Source organism: Mustela nivalis (genome assembly GCF_964662115.1).
Source record: "Mustela nivalis genome assembly, chromosome: 8".
NCBI lineage: Eukaryota > Metazoa > Chordata > Mammalia > Carnivora > Mustelidae > Mustela > Mustela nivalis.
Window position 1 is genome coordinate 61,825,638 of NC_139027.1, and position 20,939 is coordinate 61,846,576.

A 20,939-nucleotide genomic window follows, 5' to 3' on the forward strand; every position below is an offset into this window, starting at 1 on the left:
GAAGTGTTTTTTGTTCTCATTATCACTTCCAGTTAAAACTGCATAGTTAATTTCCAGAGGTAGACATCCCCTTGAGTACTCATGATAGGAAATAGAGAAATTACTGTTCTGTGCTTTCAAGATTGAGAGAAATCTAGAATTTTGGAGAGGAGGGAAAATAACAGACATCAGATTGTATATGAAACAATAGAATTTAGTGTGCATGGAAAATTCTGTTGCTAAATACATGAACAATTCTCTTGAGTTCTTCCCAGGATGCCAAACAAGTGGTCTCAGCAGGAACTTTTTCTTCTTCAAGTTTTTACATATGGAGAGAAAAAAAAAGTGAAGCAGATACAAGCACACTGACCAGTAAGCCTTGGGATGTAGTAGGAAGTTGAGGAGAACCATGCCCTACTTCTCTAGAAGGTGAGTGTTGACTGATTAGGGTGGTTGGAAAACCACCCTAACCTTGACATCTAAATAGGTCCTTTGCTGATGGTATTTCTCTTTCTTCTTTACCGGGTACTTTTCATTCAGAGGCACTTAAGTATGATGATAAAGATACAGCCATCACTACCCCATTGTCCATCAGGAATGCCATGTCATGAAATAATTATTCCAGGCAAAGTGGTGATACTCCTGCTTCACAGTGCCTTTTGATCCCAAGGGCAGGATCTATCTCTTTCTCTATTCATAGAGTTAAGCTTTGACCAAGTGTGAAACTGCTTGCATTTTTCTTCTCATGAACTCTGAATTCTCTCATGTTTGTCCTACATTTACTCAAAAATACTGGTTCAGAGCCTACTTTGTTCCAGAAGCTGCTGGAGATGCAGCAGTAAACAGGACAGACAAGGTCTTTGCTCACATGAGATTATATTCTACTAAGGAAGACAGTTCATCAAGCAAATATAAACAAAGTAATTATAGCTTGTGATGATTACCAGGAAAGAAAGTTTATCCAGTTGGTGCTCAGAGCCATCCCCTCCTCAAACCAAGCCTCCAGCATTCCTTCTTTGTCTTTCAAGTGCACAGCTGACTTTTTAGTTTTACATACAGCTATCTAATGCAACATCAAGCTCTTCTCTCCTTTCCAGATTCTTGTCCCTAAATCTCTTCTATCTAGACATTTAGAACTGCCAGTGAGCCCAGTATTAAGAAATTTTCTTGGAAGAAAACACGCAAGGCACAAATTGTGTGTTATCAAAGTCTGGAACCCCCAGAAGACAAGTAGCTGTATGGTAGTTATTTGCATACACGTCTGTCTTCCCTATTAGACCTCCTTGAAAGTAGATACTAATCTCTTTCTTTTGTCTCCTGTGTTATATGCACATAGTAGGAACTCAGTATATTGCTCACTGAATTCAATTGGGTAGCAAAGACCATAAGCTCTTGCCAAAAGCATTAGTGAATGCATGTTTGAAGAAAATTAACTAACAATTAAGATAAAAACGTCAGTATTCACATGGATTTTGGCTGAGCAGATGCATTTCCTTACTGGCGAACATAAGGCTTTTTAGACCAATGAATCTGGCATCCTACCGTCCCTTGCCAGCAAGGCATGGCAGGGATGGAAGAAAAGAAGTGTGGGCTGAATGCAGACTTTGGCAAATGTTTGGCACTTGCGTCACTCCTGCCAGAGTCATAAGCTCTTGGTCTGTGTGGCAGGAGGTATGAGAGAGAGAAATTGACAGGTCCTAGGGTAAGACCTACCTATGGAGGTGCTGAAACTATTTTTGTTTTAGCTTGATATTTGTGAGAAGGATGCCCTATCTAGCCCAGTTGAATAATTGCAGGCAGCTTCTCTGAATACTCCCTCCAGGGACCTAGTTCAGTTGATTCCTTGGCTGAGATCTTACAACATGCCAGCCTTATACATAGAGACGGGGTTCCTGACACAGACAATCAAGATTCTTTTTTTAAATTTAATGTTTTTCAGTGTTCCAAAATTCATTGTTTATGCATTACACCCAGTGCTCCATGCAATACGTGCCCTCCATAATACTCACCACCAGGTTCACCCAACCCCCTACGCCCCTCCCCTCCAAAACTCTCAGTTTGTTTCTCACAGTCCACAGCCTCTCATGGTTCGTCTCTCCTTGCGATTTACCCCAATTCACTTTTCCTTTCCTTCTTCTAATGCCTTCCATGTTATTCCTTATGCTTCACAAGTAAGTGAAACCATATGATAATTAACTCTCTCTGCTTCACTTATTTCACTTAGCATAATCTCCTCCAGTACTATCCATGTTGATACAAAAGTTGGGTATTCATCCTTTCTGATGGAGGCATAATACTCCACTGTATATATGGACCATATCTGCTTTATTCATTTGTCTGTTGAAGGGCATCTTGGCTCTTTCCAGAGTTTGGTGACTCTGGCCATTGCTGCTATGAACATTGGTCCTTCTTTTCACTACATCAGTATCTTTGCGGTAAATACAGATGGTCCTTCTTTTCACTACATCAATATCTTTGCGGTAAATACCTAGTAGTGCAATTGCAGGGTCATAGGGAAGTTCTATTTTTAATTTTTTAAGAAATCTCCACACTGTTTCACAAAACTTTGCATTCCCACCAAGAGTGTAAGAGGGTTCCCCTTTCTCCACATCCTCTCCAAAATTTGTTTGCTGTCTTGTTGATTTTGGCCATTCTACCTGGTGTAAGGTGGCATCTTAATGTGGTTTTGATTTGAATCTCCCTGATAGCTAATGATGATGAACATTTTTTCATGTGTCTGTTCGCCATTTGTATGTCTTTTTTGGGGAAGTGTCTGTTCATGTCTTCTGCCCATTTTTTGACATGATTATCATTTGTGAATATCTTCTCCCATTCCGTGGGTTGCCTCTTTGTTTTGTTGATATTTCCTTTGCTGTGCAGAAACTTTTTGATCCAAAAAATTCATTTTTGCTTTTGTTTCCTTTGCCTCTGGGGACATGTCTTGAAAGAAGTTGCTGTGGCCAATGTCGAAGAGGTTACTGCCTATGTTTTCCTCTAGGATCTTGATAGGTTCCTGCCTCATGTTGAGGTCTTTTATCCATTTCAAGTTTATCTTTGTGTATGGTATAAGAGAATGGTCAAGTTTCATTCTTCCACACATAGCTGTCCAATTTTCCAAACACCAGTTTTGAATAAACTGTCTTTTTTCAATTGTATATTTTTTCCTGCTTTGTCAAAGATTATTTGACCATACTTGAGGGTCCATATCTGGGCTCTCTACTCTGTTCCACTGGTCTATGTGTCTGTTTTTGTGCCAATACCATGCTGTCTTGGTAGTAAAGCTTGAAATTAAGCAAAGTGATGCCCCCAGTTTTGTTTCTTTTCAACATTTCCTTAGCAATTCATGGTCTTTTCTGGTTCTGTACAAATTTTAGGATTGTTTGTTCCAGCTCTTTGAAGAATGCCGGTGGAATTTTGATCATGATGGCATTGAAAGTGTAGATTACTCTAGGCAGTATAGACATTTTAACAATGTTTATTCTTCCAATCCTTGAGCATGGAATGCTCTTCCATCTTTTTGTGACAATCAAGATTCTTACCCTTGGGTGACCACTGTTCCTGCTGGAAAGGTAGGACTTGGCTTGTAACCAGGAAGGGAAAGCCAACCATGATATTCTTCCTGCCCCAAGAGTTCACCTTTCTGGGTCCACATATGCATACATGCACACACACAGAGGGACCCACACAGACACATATGCATATACACTAGTCCTTTCCCACATAGGATATATAAGAGCAATTGCTTCAGGCCCCACATTTTGAAACTGTAACTTGAGGATGCTTCCAGGTTACAGGGCAGGTTACAAGAAGCAGGTTACAAGAACGAGGAAAGGCGATGGATATGGAAGAAGGATGTGGTGTTACTAGCTGACCTGGGTTGTATGGACCTAAATCTTCCTTGATATAAATTGTATGAAGTGAATGGCAGGAATATACAATTCATTCATTCATTCAGTTGGTCTTCATTTAAGAAATGATTGTTGAGTATCTACCATGTGCTAGCGACTAGGGATGCCACAGAAGGCGAAAAAAGAACATTGTAATCTATAGGGAAAACAGATTTAACCAGATAGTTCCACAAATATAAAATTGGCAACTGTGATAAGGGTTAAGCTACTAGGTGCTGTGAGAGGTTAAATTATGGGATTTAACCCATCAGGGAAGACTTTTTTTTTTTTTTTTTTAACGTACCTGCTTTTGCTAATAAAATGCTTTTTGGAGGTCTCGGGTTGGGGGAAGTGGGGTTGCCTTCCACCCTGTGTTTCCCAAGGTCATCTTTGTATCAGTATGTGAATGCATGCACACAACTTAAATAGACTGGTTCTGTCCTTTTCTCTCTTTGCTTTTTATTTTATTTGTTTATTTATTTGTACATATTTATAACTATTTTTAATGTAGCTGTGTTTACTCATCATCTTCAGGAGACTATAGGAATTGCATCAAAAATGCAAATTCTTCAGTCACTCCCCAGACATGGGAGGATGTTTCCAATGAGCTGGAAAACAGAGCTGAGTGATGTATCATAAAACATAGATTTTATGTTGAATGGTCCTATTTTGAATCGTTTTTACATTAAGGTAGAATGCACTGGTGGCAGCATGATGTGTGGAAAAACCAGAGATCTGGGGTCTGAGAGCCTCCACCACTTGTCCATGGGGCCCTTGGGTAATTTACATAGCTTCCCTGAGCCTCAGTGACTCCGTCTGCAAGAGGGAGATTATTATTGCCGCCTCAGAGGTTTTTGGTGAAGAAATATGTGAAGGTTCTAAGACAGTAATGCTCCAACAGTAGTAGGAACTTGGTAAATATTTGTTTCCTTCCCTGCATTCAGATTCTTGGGCCACTTTATCATATGTCTTCATGGAGGCACCCTGCTGCTTTCAAAGAAGGTTTCTTTTACCATAGAAAGCGGGATCTAGGGGAATATTCTAAAGGGATTCTCATCTTCACCTAGGGAAGATGAGATGCCCCTGCCCCAGTTTATAACAAGATTCCATAGAAAGGGGGAATGGAAGATGAATGTACATTAAAGTGATTCAAAACATGAGCAGACTCTGTGAGTGTTATGCACAGATGAGTTAATTGTTTTGCCTTAAATATATTTCCTGAAGAACAGAAGCCCGATCACAGCACACATCGTTATGTATTTTAGACAAACAGCACTTTGAATCAAATTATAGTACATGCATAAAATATTAAAATAAGACATTTATAACAAATCTTTCTAACTTAGTGCTCAGCTCTAAAATAGATTTATATGCGGATAAGCAATAGGTGCGATAAATGTGGTACAGATCCCACGATTTAAATTGCAAATCAATGGGGCATCATGGGAAGAAGGAATGCAGACTTGAAGTACTGAGGGAAAAGATCCAGCTATACAATATTTTTAGGTTTTCTGCCTGATTTCTTTTTGCAATGTCTGTATCTGGACTCCACATTTGATAAATTATAATATCTGCTCTCTCATATAGTTCTTTTACACTCCCAATTTAAATGATCTAAGTAAAACCTTCATTTATTGTTCCTTTTGTTTATTGTTGAACTGTTGCTAATATAGAGTTCCCCAGGGTCTTCAAGTTATTTTAGCTAGGTGGGAGATTTTAGAAGAACGTTATTGTTTCTCCATGAACAAAATAGGTAGTGAAACGGGGAATGATATCCTTGGTCATGCGGGTGTGTTGCTGCTTCACTGGGTCGCCTTGCCCTCTTTACTCCACTGCCCAGGGTTTGTTGGACAATGTGTGGTGAATGTGTTGACAACTTGTCTCCAGGAATGATCCCTCCCTAAGAATATTAAACTCGTTTCGTTTATTTTGAAGAGCTTTAGGGCTATCAGGTTGAATGTATATAGAGCTGAATGCTTCTAGGTTAGCTGACCTGCTAGAATGTGGGAGTCCCCCCATATCAGAAGCCCTTGGAAGAACCCTAAGGGATGAAGTTGTGCTGTGGGACTCTCATGGCACCCAGTCCACATTGGAGAAGTAGATCATTTGCTCCCAGCATCTCTGGGTGTAGATGCCCTGTTCTGACTTGCCCCGCAATTATTCTAGGGCTGAAGGCCTGTGAAGGAAGGGGAGGAAGGCAATCACAAAGGGTTAATGACAGTATTTCTGGGTGCTGCTAACTAAAAGATCAAAACTAAAGTTGGCCAAAATGTTATATGTAGCTGCAGAATTGAAACATCTCTTAGCAAGGGATAGACTTGTTTTACTTAGAAAGCTTTCTTCTTTGCCTGATCTGTATGGTAAAAACTTCTTTTCTCATTGAGTATCTGTAACATTAGATTTCCTTCACAGAGAAAGTCTGTGTAGCCATGTTTCTTTGTTTTTTTCCCTCTTTCTCTATTCTTCTTCTTCTTTTTTTTTGCAATGTATCATATGGCTTTTTTTTTTTTAAAGATTCTATTTGTTTATTTGACCCAGAAAAACAGAGAATGTGAGCGTGTGAGAGAGAGCAAGCATGGGAGGGGGAGGGGCAGAGGCAGAGGGAGAAGCAGATTCCCCTCTGAGCAGGGAGCCAGATGTGGGACTCGATCCCAGGACCCTGAGATCATCACCTGAGCTGAAGGCAGATGCTTAAGCAGCTGAGCCATCCAGGCACCCCTCATACTGAGTATTTAATGCTTACATTCCTGGTGCAATTAACTTACTTACCTTTTTGCACTCTGCTTACCATAATTGTTTCCAATACTTTTTTGGAAGTTGTTTCAGTAAAGGTAATAAAGGAAGAAATAAATGTAATCATATTCAAGATTTTAGGTGGCAAGCTTTGATCATACTTCACATTAGCCAGTCATACCAGAAGAGAAGGGAAGGCCTGGCTATATTCCTACTGTAAAGCTGTATCTGTCAATGCTTCACTCCATGTAGATCAGTATAATTAGGGCAGCTCTTAGGGAGAAATTAAATATATGTAATTAAATACATGTTTACAGATTCTTCCTGGAACTAAGGTACCAGTATGTGTTCCCAGTAGTCTGTTCCAATAAGAGCCAAGTGCAACCTTAAAATAGAGATGTAAAGAGTTAGATCTGTACCATCCATTACAGTAGCCACTGGCCACATGTGGCTACTCAGCACTTAAAATGTAGTTAATCTTAGTTGGCAAGAACTATGAATATAAAATACATACCAGATGTTGAAAACTTAATACAAAAAAATGAAATATCTCAATTTTAATATTGATTAATTACCAAAATGATAATATTTTGGATATATTGGATTAAATAAAATACAGTAGTAAAATCCTTTTCATATGTTTCTTCTTCTTTAAAATGTGGCTACTAGAAAATTTAAAATTATGTATGTGGCTCACGTTATATTTCTACTGGACAGTACTGAGCAAGATTGATGTGAGGTAATATTGTAACTAATTGGGTTAAAAGACTTTGGTATTAGGCAGCTCACTTTGTTCTTTATAGCATGGCTGAATTTCTTTGTAAATGGAGTCCTATTTTAAGTGTGCCAGGAGATCTTGCTGGTTAAAGTAACCCCATGGTGAGAACTGCCATCTTATGAGTAATCGCTCCCTAATATACTTGTTTAATAGGTTTGGATTTTAATAGGGTTTTCCTAAAGCAAAGTTCACCAATTTTATCATTCGCTTTCCAACGTGACCATTATTTACTTCTGTGTGAAGAGTCTTTGGCCTTTCCTGAGATGCATTTTTTGTTTATTTATCTTTCACAGTCGCCCCTTCTTAGAAGGGAAGTGTGGTTTAGGTGAATGTGCCTGGAATCCGAAGGTAGTCTGCCTGGGCTCAGCATAAGCATTTGTAGTGACCTTTGGCAGATCCACCTCTCTGAGCTAAAGTTTCCTCCTCTGTGAAATGGAATGATAACTTGGAGCTTACAGGGCAACAAGGCACATTCTGTGACACAATTGCTGTCGTGGGCATATGGACTCAATGGAATGAGCCCCCTGTCATCCCCTTTGGTTTTATAAGCGCCTTAGGGCCCAAGTTTCTGGGACCCTGAATCTATACTGCTGACCACCGATTATTTTTCCCTAGGGAAGGCCATTATTATGAGCACTGTGTACCTGTTGGAAGTACAGAGGTGCTCATGGCCCTTGTGAAGAGGGTCACACATAAGCTCCTGGCCTGCGTCTTTGCATTTGCCCTTCTCCCTGCCCAGATGACCCTCCTTCCCCCATCATTTCCTTTCCCATCGTCTTGTCCAGCCTTCACTGTCCAGATGAAGTATCGCCTGTTTCATTAAGCCTCTTTGACTACTTCAGTAAGAACTAACTTACTAGCTTTACACATTTTACACATTCCTGTGCTTACTGTCAGGTGATTTCAAGCCTAATTTGATTTCATGTGCTGAACTGTAAGCATTTTGAAGACAGTGGCTGTGCTTGATACCCGTTTCTTAACTCCCACATAGCTCGATCAAAAAATACAAAAAAAAAAAAAAAAAAATACTTACTGATCAATTGACGAATGAGGATTTGGCTAATAGAAAATTCTCTAATGGAAGAGTAAGTGTTCATGATAAGAAGTGACCCAGTTAGAAAAAAAAAAATCATCTTTCCAGATATCTGTGGTAAATAATCAATATGCATGTCAAAATTTAAGATTACCATCATGTAAAATCTCTATCTTATTTAACTGCTGAGTTCTAGGAGATAGCCGAGTTAGTAAGAGGATGACTTATCAAAGTTTCTGATTTTAGATCCTTTTGAGATACATCAATGTGTGTAATATACATGTGTAGATAAATGTATTAAGATCACCAAGATGCTTAGTTTCCATTTGTAGTCTTTTCTCAATAAGGCAGTAGGACATTGGCGCTTTCAACTGAGCTTAGAGATGTTGAATATGACATTCATGTCATTAAAAATAGTTAGCTGTTCTTGGCTACATTCACAAAGAAGTCCCCTAATGCTTCCTTTAATTGGCAGGATCCACACGTGGTGTCTGTTTTGCAAATGTACTCTGCACAGAGCGGCTGGAGCTGTGTATGTGTCTGTGTATGTTCTCTGTAGGTGACACTACCCCCTAATCAGACAATTGGTGCATTGTACTAGGACATACTATATGCAGACAATGCCTTGCCTACCACCCCCCCCTTTTTTTAAACCCTGAAATATGGTTGATATGGTCCATTGCAAAATGAACCTATATTGGAAATGGCAAAATTGTAATGTAAAATATACCGGGGTCAGTGGGGTGTGCTGTTTTTTGCATATATTTTTTCTCCCCTGACCCATGCCATTCCCCTGCATACAGGGAAAAAAGCTTCATCTCACACAGAAATGTGATGTCCTTTACTGCCAGAGGCTGTTGCTGTTTTAAATGAGGAAAAAGCACAATGCATGAAGAAGGAAAATTAAAGCATATTCATTTTGGAAATTAGATATGGTGTCAGGAGACTCTCAGAAAATAGCCCCGTTTGAATGGAGGCCCACACTACAAGACAGTTCACTGAACTTTTGACCACTATTTATGCTATAGAAGCTTTTGAAATAGAGAAGAGAGCAAAACATTTTATAGCTGCTTAATAGCTGAGTTCATTTTTCTTTCTTTCTTTTTCTCCCACCAGGCATTTGTCTGTCCCTTCGGTGTGTGTAAGATATGCAAACAACATGTAGTTTGTTGGCAGGCCTTTGTGTTAATGTTTCCAGGTTGGTTCCAAAACACACAGCTACTGGATGGGACACTCTCCTAGCCAACCCGGTGACCTTCCTTACCCTCCACAGCACAGTCTGCCTCCTGCCCTGGGGCTCGGCTGGAACGCCCAGGGTCACACAGGCCTTGGGAGTGGCAGTGACCTCTTCAGAGGTCATCGTGCAAGTGCAGAGAGCATAGACCTTTCCCAGTTTCCCGGGCTTCCTTATGCAAAACTGGACAGGCATGGGAGAGATGATGGAAAAGGCATTTTGTCTAATTTCTCCCTTTCTATTATTTGGAAGAACAGTTCTCAATTTGTGATCATCCTGTTCTGCTTCATTGCTTCCCTCCTGCAGAGCACATCACACCAGCCAGGTTAAGTGGGATTCAAGGGCCCTCCAGGAAGGACAGCCAAGATTGTTGATTCAACACTGAATAAGGAAGCACCTGGAGAAATAAGGTAGGGGAAGAGTTAATTGGGAATGGAGGGTGGGGTCATTGTAGAGGTGGAAAAAGAAATCCAGTATGTATTGGCACTAATGAAAAATATGCTTTAACTTTTATACAAATATGAAGCATGGAGCTAAATATTGCAAATTACAGGTTGTGAGTCTATGTCAGCCTTATTATTGTTATTACTATTAATGCAATGATATCAAACCTAAGGGGTCACTGTATTTGTTTAATTTATTTTCTGGGAAAGCTTAGCATTTTATTTCCAAGTGAGGACCTTTTATCTGGCCTCTAGGCGACTTGCCCCCACTGGCACCACTTGAGCTCCCCCCTCTCTCGGGACCTGGGAGCTCCTTTGCACTCACTCTTTCTGATCGTCACCAGGCTTGACTCTCATGGCTTTACTCCTCACTTCCCTCTTCCATCAACCATGGGTCTCACTTCTGTTAGGCAGTAACCATGTAATACCGAGCTTATCATGGTGGCTTGAGGTGGCGTGAGGACAAGGGATGCTGGGAAAAGGCTTAGCTGTGGAATCGTTTTGTGCCACAGAATGTTCAAATGTGTCTGAAGGCTAACCTTCATGTCTTTGGCTTGCAAAATATGGACAATCTGTTCCCGTATATGACTGTGAGCTCTCTGCAGACTCTGCAGGTGAGAAAAAAACTTCGTCATGGGGACATGCTGCTGTTTTCTCCTGCCTGTGCTCTGTGGTTTTAACTTTGGAGAGAGAGGGAGAGGGAGAGAGGGAGAAAGAGATCATCTCTCTCCTCCCCCACTCCCAGCATTATTCATTAGGAGAGGATTGTTTTCCTCCTTTGGACAGGAAACTTCTCTCCTCTCACTAGCCAGTAACAACCCTTCTGTTCATCCTTATGTCAGACCCTCACAACTGCACTAATATGATCTCTGACAATTGGAAGGAAGCGGGGACAGTGTTGCAAGGGCCTCTCTGAAGTCAGGAGATGGCGCAGGGTCTGCCAGGACTTGGAGGTTGAGATCTGTGTGCTGACCTCAGGCCACAGGCTGAGAGAAACCAGAGAAGTTCTTTAATCAGAATCTTCTTGGCCTCAGAAACTGCCCTCCTTTGTTTCCTGTTCTCCCTGAGGCTTCTTGGCACTGCCAGTAGCCATGTTGCCTTTGCTCTGGCTTTGTGAGAGGAAAGTCCCAGGGAGGCCTGGGAGACTGCTTTGTGCTCCAAGCCCATACTACCCACCCTCTCCAGTCTATACCCTGATCAATGGAACTGAGATAGGATGAGGGGGATGCAAAGGGGCAAGGTCATGCTGGCCATGTTGACTGTTGGCAAAAAAGGTCATCAGAAGCGGTGATGTCAGACCATTCAAACTCCACAGTTTAGAGCTGGGAGTAGTGGAAGGTAAGGGATCAGGCTTGGAAAATTCTTGAGCCCTCCCAGGCTGCTTCACCCTGTCCTTCCTACTTCTGAGGACTTTGCTGAGATAGACCTGTGGTGGACTCAGATGCCCTGCATTTGTCTGTCACCCCGGCCTTGGCAGAGGATAATCCTTACAGTTGTCATACCATTTGTGATGGCCTGGGGTTTCCCTGCCATTGTGGTGGCTGATAGAGGTGAGCATTTTAAATAATGAAGAAAAGCAGAGACCATGACCAAATCCAGCATCCAATCCAACAGCAGCTATATTGATTTTTTTCTTTTTTTTCCTTTCTTAAGAGAATGAGGAGACAGGCCTAGGCAGGATTTCTGCTTCACTTAATTATAAATGGGCATATTATAGCAAATGTTAATGATTGTATTAGTTTAGAAATTTCAAGTCTGACTCAAGTCTGTCACATTCTGATGTCCAGGCTTTAAATGCAAATCAAAAGAAAATTCCTATTGGGTGCAGCACTGGTAAGATGACCTCAATGAATGTTGCCCATATGACAGTGAGGTGTTTTTCTGGGGCCCAAGGACTTTTCTGGTAGTTTCTGGTATTTCTTTTATTCTTATGGTAGTCCGTGAAATAGGATTTTTTTTAAATAGTTTAGCCATTTCTTTTTTTATACAGTTAGGTTTTGGTTGACGGTTGCATGACATACTAGACTGGTGAGAAGCAACTTGATGTAATAAAGAGAGGGACAGACTTGCATCCAAATCCTAGGTCTGGCACTGGGCAGACTTCAGGCCTTGAGTAGATCAGACTCTCCTGAGCTCAGTTATCTCATAAGTAAAACAGGTAGTGATCTCGACCATGTAGCATTGTTTTGAGGATGGAGGGTACTACTCACATAATATTTACTCAATAAAAATTTATTAACGTTATCATTATAAAAAGAAGTCTTAGAGCTGAATGAGGCCTGTAAAATCTGTTAGTTCAACCTTCCCCCATCTTCAGAGAAAGAAACAAAGTTTCAGAGAAAGTCAGCACCTTGCTGAGCAGTGAGCAAAATGGCCTCAGAGCTTGTGGTTGTTCACATGCTCCCAATGCCCAGACTAATGGGTTGCCTTGGTCAGCTCAGGCTGCTGTAACAAAAGTACCATAGATTGAGTATCCAGAACACAATGAGCATTGCTTTCCCACAGTTCTAAAGGCTGTAAGTCCAGGGTTAAACTACCCACAGATTTGGTATCTGATAAGAAGAACCCTCTTCCTGGTTCATACACAACCTGTTTCTCACTCTGTCCTCACATGGCAGATAGGGCCAGGGAACTTTCTGGAGTCTCTCTGTAAGGGCACAAATCCTGTCATGAAAGTCTCACTGCCATGACCTAGTCACCTTCCAAAGGCTCCACCTTCAAGTATTGTCACACTGGGCATGAGACTTCAACTTAGGACTTTTGGGGGTATAGACATTCAGTATATAGCATGGAACCCCTCCTCCTTACCATTTATTAGATCAAGGTTTTCATATTGTTGAAGATGAGTGCTATCTAAGGTTTTTTCTGAAGTGTTTCAATTTTTTTTTTCTCATTGGGTATTTCTAATAAATTTTTTCAGGCCTTGTACCTTGCATAGCCCTTGCTTCTTTGATGTTACTGTCTTTATTAGCTAGCCCTCTGATTCTCTTCAGCCGGAATACTTTATTACTGTATTGTCCATGGATTCTTTCTTGTCTCAGACTTGTTTTTTTCACAGAGGGTAGAATACATAATAAAAGAGGCTATGCAACACAATTTATTTAACTTTGTGGTGCCCAGTTTTTGCTTTCACTGATAAGTAAAAATATCCCCCCTTTTAAAAATTTTTTCTTCATTCTAATAAGGCATAGATATAAGTTTGTCAACATTTTAGTTTTCTAAGACCTTTAAAAAAGCTCTTTTTATCTACTAACATCACCTCATGAATAAAATGATCTTTGAAAACCGCACAAAGATAGAAAGATAGAAAGATAGAACTCTCTTCAAGCAAGAAGTATCAGAAGGGCATGAACATTGTCTATATGGTGCACTTAGAATTCTGTCACAGGTCAGTATAGGCCCATAAACAAGTAAATGGGAGCCGTTAGTCTAAGGACAAGAGTTAGGTTGCCATGTAACTGTGTAAATTGAATAACCTTAGCTCATCAGGAGCCTAAAATGGGGAGGGAAATGTTAAACTGATTTCACTGAGCAGCTATGAGTTTCAAGTAAAATGATATGAACAATGGCTTAAACATTTTGTGGTCCTATACAAATATAATGTGTTATCATGTCAGAAAGCAATTACAGAACACCTAATTTTATTTATGTATATATATACACACACATGTAATGTAAATTATATATTATTATATGCATATAATACCAGCATATAAGAGCTCTATAGGACAGTCATACCCCAAGGGAAAAACAATGGAAGTGACAAGAAACATAGCTTCTAGACATAATCTAGTGAGCACAAAGGACTTTGGGAGTACAGAGAACAGTTATCATGGCCCTTTCCCTGACAGAGTTCACATGAACATGGCCACTATCCCATCATCTGCATTAACTCCACCCCCAAGCACTTATCCCCAATACCGGACATATGCTTACAAAGAACTTTTGATCAACCGATTGTCTAAAATATGTGGAATAGCTTCCCAGATGGGATCTTGCTGTCAAGGCAGCGATGCAAGAAACTGAGTAATGTGGAGCTGTGTAGAATGATAGAACAATCAGTCTAGCTCTCAGTCTTTGTTGCTGTATGCCTGATTCCTGAAAGACACTGAGCCATGTTTTCCCTTAGCCCACATATAGCTGAGGATGCAGTGATCTTGTGAGGGAGCACACACATGTTTCAGGTCCTTGTAGCTGGGAAAGCACCGTGCTGAGCCATTATTGCAGATTAGAAAACTAAGGTTCATAGAAGCTAAGAAACTTGCCCAGTAACGCATGGCAAATAACTAACAAGGCAAAAGTTTTCAAATAAACCTATCTGACTGCACAACTCTTGGTCTTTTCCACAAACTTACAGTCATATATATATATGAGAGTTGTATGTCATAATGAGTGGGACAAGTAGGGATAACATGGACATGATGAACTTCTGCCTTTTTTCTCCTCCCCTAAATGAGTTGCCTTTCATCTTTCCTTGACTGACTCTAACTCAAGTCACAGTTGAATTGCCTTTTCCAAGGTCCAAAGACAGATACTAATTTGGGGGCAATTAGTTCAGGCATTGTGTGGGGCCCAGCTAACCTATGCTTTCTCAGATATCAGACAAGTCAGGTTACCCAATTATTTCTGAGAGTAATTACTGTGTTTTCACTCTAGTCCATTTCTACTCTTTGGCTCATTGTTTACCTCAGAGAGGAGCAAAGAATGAATTCAAGTTACAGTCTGACATTACAATGAGATTGCCAATAGAAATCAATGACTTGTCCCATGACAAGCTAGGGTTTATGAGGCAGCCTAACGGTGTCCTTATATCTTTGCCTACCTCATTTTACTGCCATTCAAGCGGATTATACAATTTTCCTGTTATAAAGGGGGTGTAGTCAGGGAAAAAGGGAGTCTAATTGAGTTTAATAAAGCTGGAAACAGTAGTACAGAAGACTTATAGAGTAAAGAATATTATAAATAGAGTATTCCAATAAGAATGGTCTGGGTTGTCTGTTAAGGTTGATATTTATGTCCACACTTACTGACATTAGAAAGGGGATATAGGCAGAGCAGACATAGGTCAAAGAACTCACCATCTCTGTGGATTTGAAAAGAGTTATACTCAATGTGGTGAAATATCATTTCATCCATTTTGTATTTATGAGGACTTCTGCTTATTTGGAAAAAGTGACTGAAAAATACGCTCTTCTCCAAACAAAGCAGCAAAGCCATAATGGGGACTGTGGAGTTGCAAAAGATATACATAGTTCTAATGTTGTGCTATCTGATTCAGTGGCCACCAGCCACATGTGGTTCTCATATCGATGCATAGTTTGCAATATGTGCTTTAATTGTAAAATGCATACTGACTTTGAAAGACTTAGGGTGAGGAAAATAATGTAAAAGTCTCATGAAGAGATTTTAGATTGTTTATATTTTGGAATGATAGTATTTTGGTTATATCGGGTTAAATAAAATATTAAAGTAATTTCATCTGTTTCTTTATACTTCTTAAAATGTCACTACTATGGAAAAGAATATATATGGCTTGCATTATATTTTTAGTGGATAGCAGTGGTCTAATGCAATGCCTAAATGCTGTCATCTGAGAGTCACATTTCAATAATTTGGAAGGTCGATATGTCTTCTGCTGGTATGGGATATGGATGTGATATCCACGAGTGTGATGTGGGTCTATGCACACGTGCTCGTTTTCATACCTGTGGGAGGAATTCCATCACCTTTGGGGTGAGAGAAATCATCCCCATACACCCAAAGTTGCCTTCATACATAGAGATGATGTTTTCCTGCATCTCTTCGTTTTAATAAAACCCTGTACCCCAAAGAGCACAATTTGGAATAAGCTACTGGAACAATTTATTGTTTCCTCTCCACGGATTAGAGAGGTGGTACTTGGAGCAGCTTGTTAAAGAGAAGAGCTTGGCCCTTGCCCTTGCTCTGTGTTTAATGATCCTCTCTTCGCGTGCCACCTCTCTAATCTGCAGAGAGATAGGGACAAATTGTATCTATAATGTTATATTACTTAACAGTATAATGTATGATAAATCATAGAATTGCATCCCTACCTTGTAATTGGTGAGATGTGTTGCATGAGAGATCCCCTAATTCAATGGAGAGTGGTTGCTCTTATGCGTAACTGCCTCTCTGGATCAAATCAATTCAGCCCACAAGTGATGAGGGGAGAGTTAAAGCTTTTTTAATTAAAAAAAGGAAAAATATGACTTAGAACGGCTTTCTCGGCCCTGGCATTCAAATGACTGCTTAATAATGTGGGATGTGAATGGAGCCTCTTTTTTTCCTCTTTCCTGTAGGCGTCAGGGATGGGCCATCCATAGGAAATAGGTACCTGAGAGAACAGACGTTGTGTGAATTCATGTTCTCCTAGCTGGCAGTCATCATTTTGAATGTGTTGCCTTTAGCTGAGCGTGTTTATTGCTTTTGAAAATTATGGTCTTCCTATTGTTATCCCCACACATTTTATTCTCAAAACTTTGTGCTTTTGTTTTAAATCCCTTCCTTTTACCTATATAGGCCATTCCCTGATTCTTCAGAGTTCTTTCATTATATTTTGCTTTCTCTTCTTAATTCCTTAAACTTCTGGGCTTATTTTATTTTTTAGCAAGGCCTATCTTGGTGGCCTTTTTTCCTAACCCCTAACCTTTTTAACTTCCCAATTATTACTGGCAAAATCAACAGTGTCGGGTATTTAGCAGTACAGGAAGGTGGAGTGTAGGTGACCTCATCTTCATTCCTCAGAAAGCATGGAGGGTTTAGTAGCTAGCCACTCTTATCGAGAAATGAGTAGGAACGGTGACATCTAGATCATGATTGTTCTTGGCCCACCTGAAAATTTCTGACCAGCACTACAGATAATTTGACCATTGACTGTTCAGAAATTAGTTTTGAAGACAACTGAAATAAAATCTGACAGGTAATCTTAATTAAGTCTGTTACAGTCATTGGGACTTCTACAGAAGAGACTGTACCAGCTAGACTTTCCAAAAAGAGCTGAGGAAACTTGGAGGCAGTAAATAGGCTCATCGATGCCTTGAAGGAGCTCAGGGTCTAGCACTTGAGTCCCTTGGCCCTCCTAAGCTCTCTTTCCTTTCCCTCACAAGGTCTATTTTTAGGATGCTTCGTAGCTGAATTCGTGTTGTTTGGGACTGAAAAATATCCAATAAAAGTTGTCACATACTTGGCCTTACAATTTTCCATTCATTGTTAAATAAATTGGTGAGATGCAGTGACCTGATTTTTTCATTTTCCAAACTTCCATTCATTCATATATATGCATATATTAAATAAATTTTATAAATATATATATATATTTTTTCTTAAAAAGATAAAACAGATTGTGTGGCCTTAACTCAGTCACTTCTCCTCGAGTCTGCCTTTCTGAAAAGATTAGAAGGTCAACTTCTGACATGAGTCATTGATTCTGTCCAAATAGATGTAGGGATATGACCCAAACTGTAGTCTAGCACACGGCTTACATGGAAAAGTGGTGGGTTGGGAGGTGGGGTTGTCTTTGGTGTTCGATCACATCTGCACTGCCTTTCCTATGCTCTGCTGTTTCACATCTTAATATAGAGAAACAATTCATTTGGTAAAGAATCTATAATACAATTTCCAGAGATTACCCTGCCATTTCTCAACTGCCAGATATATTTTATTTTTACTCTGCATGTAACCAAGGAAAACAAGGTTGCAAAATGATGCCAGCTTATGCTTTTCAGCTATGAGATGTCAATAGCCCTTGATTTTGTTGTTGTTGTCACTAATTTCTGCAAGTTCACAAAAAAGTGTCATAAAAACAAATTGCTTTTAAACATCCCATCATTATTCACCCAGGATTCTTAAGAGCTATAAGAATATATTTGCCATAGTTTTTGAAATCACTTTTAATCACATATATTCAGGCCCTTAGAAAAGGCTACTTAGGCTCTATTTTTTATTTTCCTCTCAGTGTTTTTTTTCCCCTTCCTTGTGTTTTCGTGCTGACATTTTTACTATAAAGTCACATTTTCATCTAGGACAATGGCATCTTGTTTTTAAAGCAAACAAACACGAGACAATTTGTTTTGAAAATACGTGGGTTGATGACAAAGTCATAAGAATTTCAGAGAAATGTCAGCGCTGGTGTCAGGAGAGCCAGTTCTCATGTGTTTCTTATATGAAAATGGAATTTGGTGCCTTATGCTGTCAGCCTGCACACAGCGCAGAAGTTTCTTTGTTTTTGCCGGGCACTGGCTTCCCCTTTCACAGTAAGCCCACTTGATGGTTTCGAAAGATCAATTCTACTTCGCAGCGAATGTATCTCTTAACCTTTTCCCTAGAAACTGAAACAATATACAAGTGAGCCCCACAAAAGGGGGAACTCGGAGATGAACGGCAAGGACAGAAAGGGTTATATTATAATTCATCTAGAAAAGAGCATTTTCACTAATCAGTACCCGTATCATACATTTGTAAAAATGACTGCCTGACAGGTGAAAAATCTATTTTTTTTTGACAGCGTACATTTAGTCTTAAATCAATCCAACACAATAGTTCCTTTTTTTTTTGCTTTACACAAACTCTCTTTCACCTTTTGATAAACTGTACCCTTGTGAGCCGTAGAATGTTTCAGATTCCTACCCTTTTCTGTGTTGCGGCAATATTTTGAGAGCAATGTAAAGCAGATTCATTTGGCAGAATGTTTTTATATGCATATCAGTGCAAAGGTAGGATTTAATGATTTTGAGGATTAAAGGCTCTGTCCAAAACTTTGTAATGCGTTGTGAAATACTTGCAGTACGACTTAGACTCCTGACCCACTAAGGCCTCTCGGAGGTATTCTATTTTAACCTGGGTGCATAGAGCACAATAGCGATAAATCTTGAAGCAGATTAAGTAATTTCCCCATAGTGGCGTGTCCGTTGGAGTTTCAAATAACCCAGCATAGGGATTTGAAATCTTGCTGCATTTGGTTATTCCAGACTGTATCCCCTCTGTGTAAAGAAACTTTCTGGCAGAGCAGCATCCTGCCCTTTGACCTCCATGTAAGAGTCTTAAATGGATGCCCTCCTGAGCTGACTGAATGCTAATTATTTTGCTACTCCCGAATCTTTAAAAATAAAATAAAAGAAAGACCAAGAAGAAAAGATGGCACATTTGCATGCTTAAAATATGTAATGGAAGCTGGCGATGTTATTTCACACTCACATTTCCGGAGGCCATTGGGGATTTGACTTACTTTTCTATTGTGCTGTGTTGTGCTGGAAGATATTCTTGTCTGGCCCTGGCAATTTTCATTAGAAAATTCTCTGAGGTCCACCTGAGACAGGATTCATGAGCATCTGTATCCCAGAACGGCCAGAAGAGAACATGCAAGTCCTAGAGCTGGGACTAATAATGGTGGTGCCGCTTCATGAGAGCCATCTTGAATTCCACACTTGGGTAGAGAGAAAGTTTTCCTTCTCTTCTCAATGCCAACACCTTTGTGAGGTAAAGGTCAGATCTACATAATGAAATGAAAGCAGGGCCAGGTCAGGGAGAAAGGGAGTTGTTTAATCCTGGAGACCAAAACTTTGGAGATTTGATTAAAAGCCCAAACGCTTCCCTGGGAACAAGCATCTAATTACTATGGAAAATCTAAATGTGCCCTTGACTTCTTTGTTCCTTTATGCAAATGACAAATCTTCTCCCTAAACACATTTTAAAAAAAGCAGAAACTATGGGCTCAAGCAGAACACTATATGGCCCACTAATTTCTCTGCTCCTTTGAAGAAAAGAGCTGTGGGCAGTATTGCCATTACAGGGAGAGAGTACTTGGCAGTACGATGCTGACAGCACATTAAGAAAAATAAATAAGAGAAGTATAGCTCCAGCCACTCTGTTTTTCAGATCAAACCTCAGGGTCTTTCAAGTGGCCTGTCGACCAGAAGGAAGCAGGTGTGTAGCCGAAACTAAGAGGAAATGTGCTGGTATGTGTGTGGACAATTGTCTGCACACACACGGCTGTGGGGGTATGTGCATACATACATACATATGTGTGATGCACACAGATAGGTAAAGATGTGTGTTGGGCATGCAAGTAATAATGTGTATATGTCCACTGAAAAAATGATATATATCACTACCTCTACTTTAACTCTATTAATACACTCTTAGTTACGGTAATCTTCATGATGAAAGAAAGAAAAAGAAGAACTACTGCTTCTTAGTGGCGGTGGGAGGAAAATACAATTATCCCCATCCTAGTTTTGATGGTGGCCTTGTAAGGAAGAGCATACTTTGGCCTACGAACATAGATGCACATTAAGTTGGAGAAAGAGGGTGAGCATTTGTTGAATGGGTCTGAGTGGATATGATGTTTAAATAACGTGCCCAGCTGCCCCTATTTCCCAGGACTTCCTCATTCTCCTGCCAGCTTCAGGGTCTCACCATCCCAGTGATTCTTTCTCCATTGAAGTTCTTTCCTCCTGCTACCATTTTCCTCTTGGAGTGTTCTGATATGGTCTGTATTGCTTTTTCTTATGTATGTTCTTATATATGTCTCTACTTTACAAAAAAAAAAAAATGTACTAAAAACTCAATATTGCAGAACACCAGACCACAGGCTCAGCATCATAGAAACTTAAAACTGAATGGGATCTTGAGGGCATTCTAATTCAGTTCCTTTATTTACAGATGAGCATGCTTAGAGCATTTTCCAGGGGGCAGCTAACTGAGGATCTGAGTACCCCCAAAATATCACTGGGCTGACATGGACATTTCACTAGAAATTGTGGCAATCTGTGTCATGGCAGTGACTAGAAACAGTGTAGAGAGCATTTCCTTTAGGAGATAAATGTGGAAACTTATG

At 40.0% G+C, this 20,939-nt stretch overlaps 1 long non-coding RNA gene across 1 annotated transcript in view; it reads left to right on the top strand.

Moving 5' to 3' along the window:
• Positions 1-254: 254 nt before the first annotated feature.
• LOC309872515 overlaps positions 255-20,939 on the top strand; it is a 93,512-nt gene continuing 72,827 nt past the window's right edge. The window contains exons 1-2 of the long non-coding RNA XR_014315930.1: positions 255-408; positions 9,951-10,054. This is a non-coding gene — a long non-coding RNA (uncharacterized lncRNA). The remainder of the gene's footprint in view (positions 409-9,950; positions 10,055-20,939) is intronic.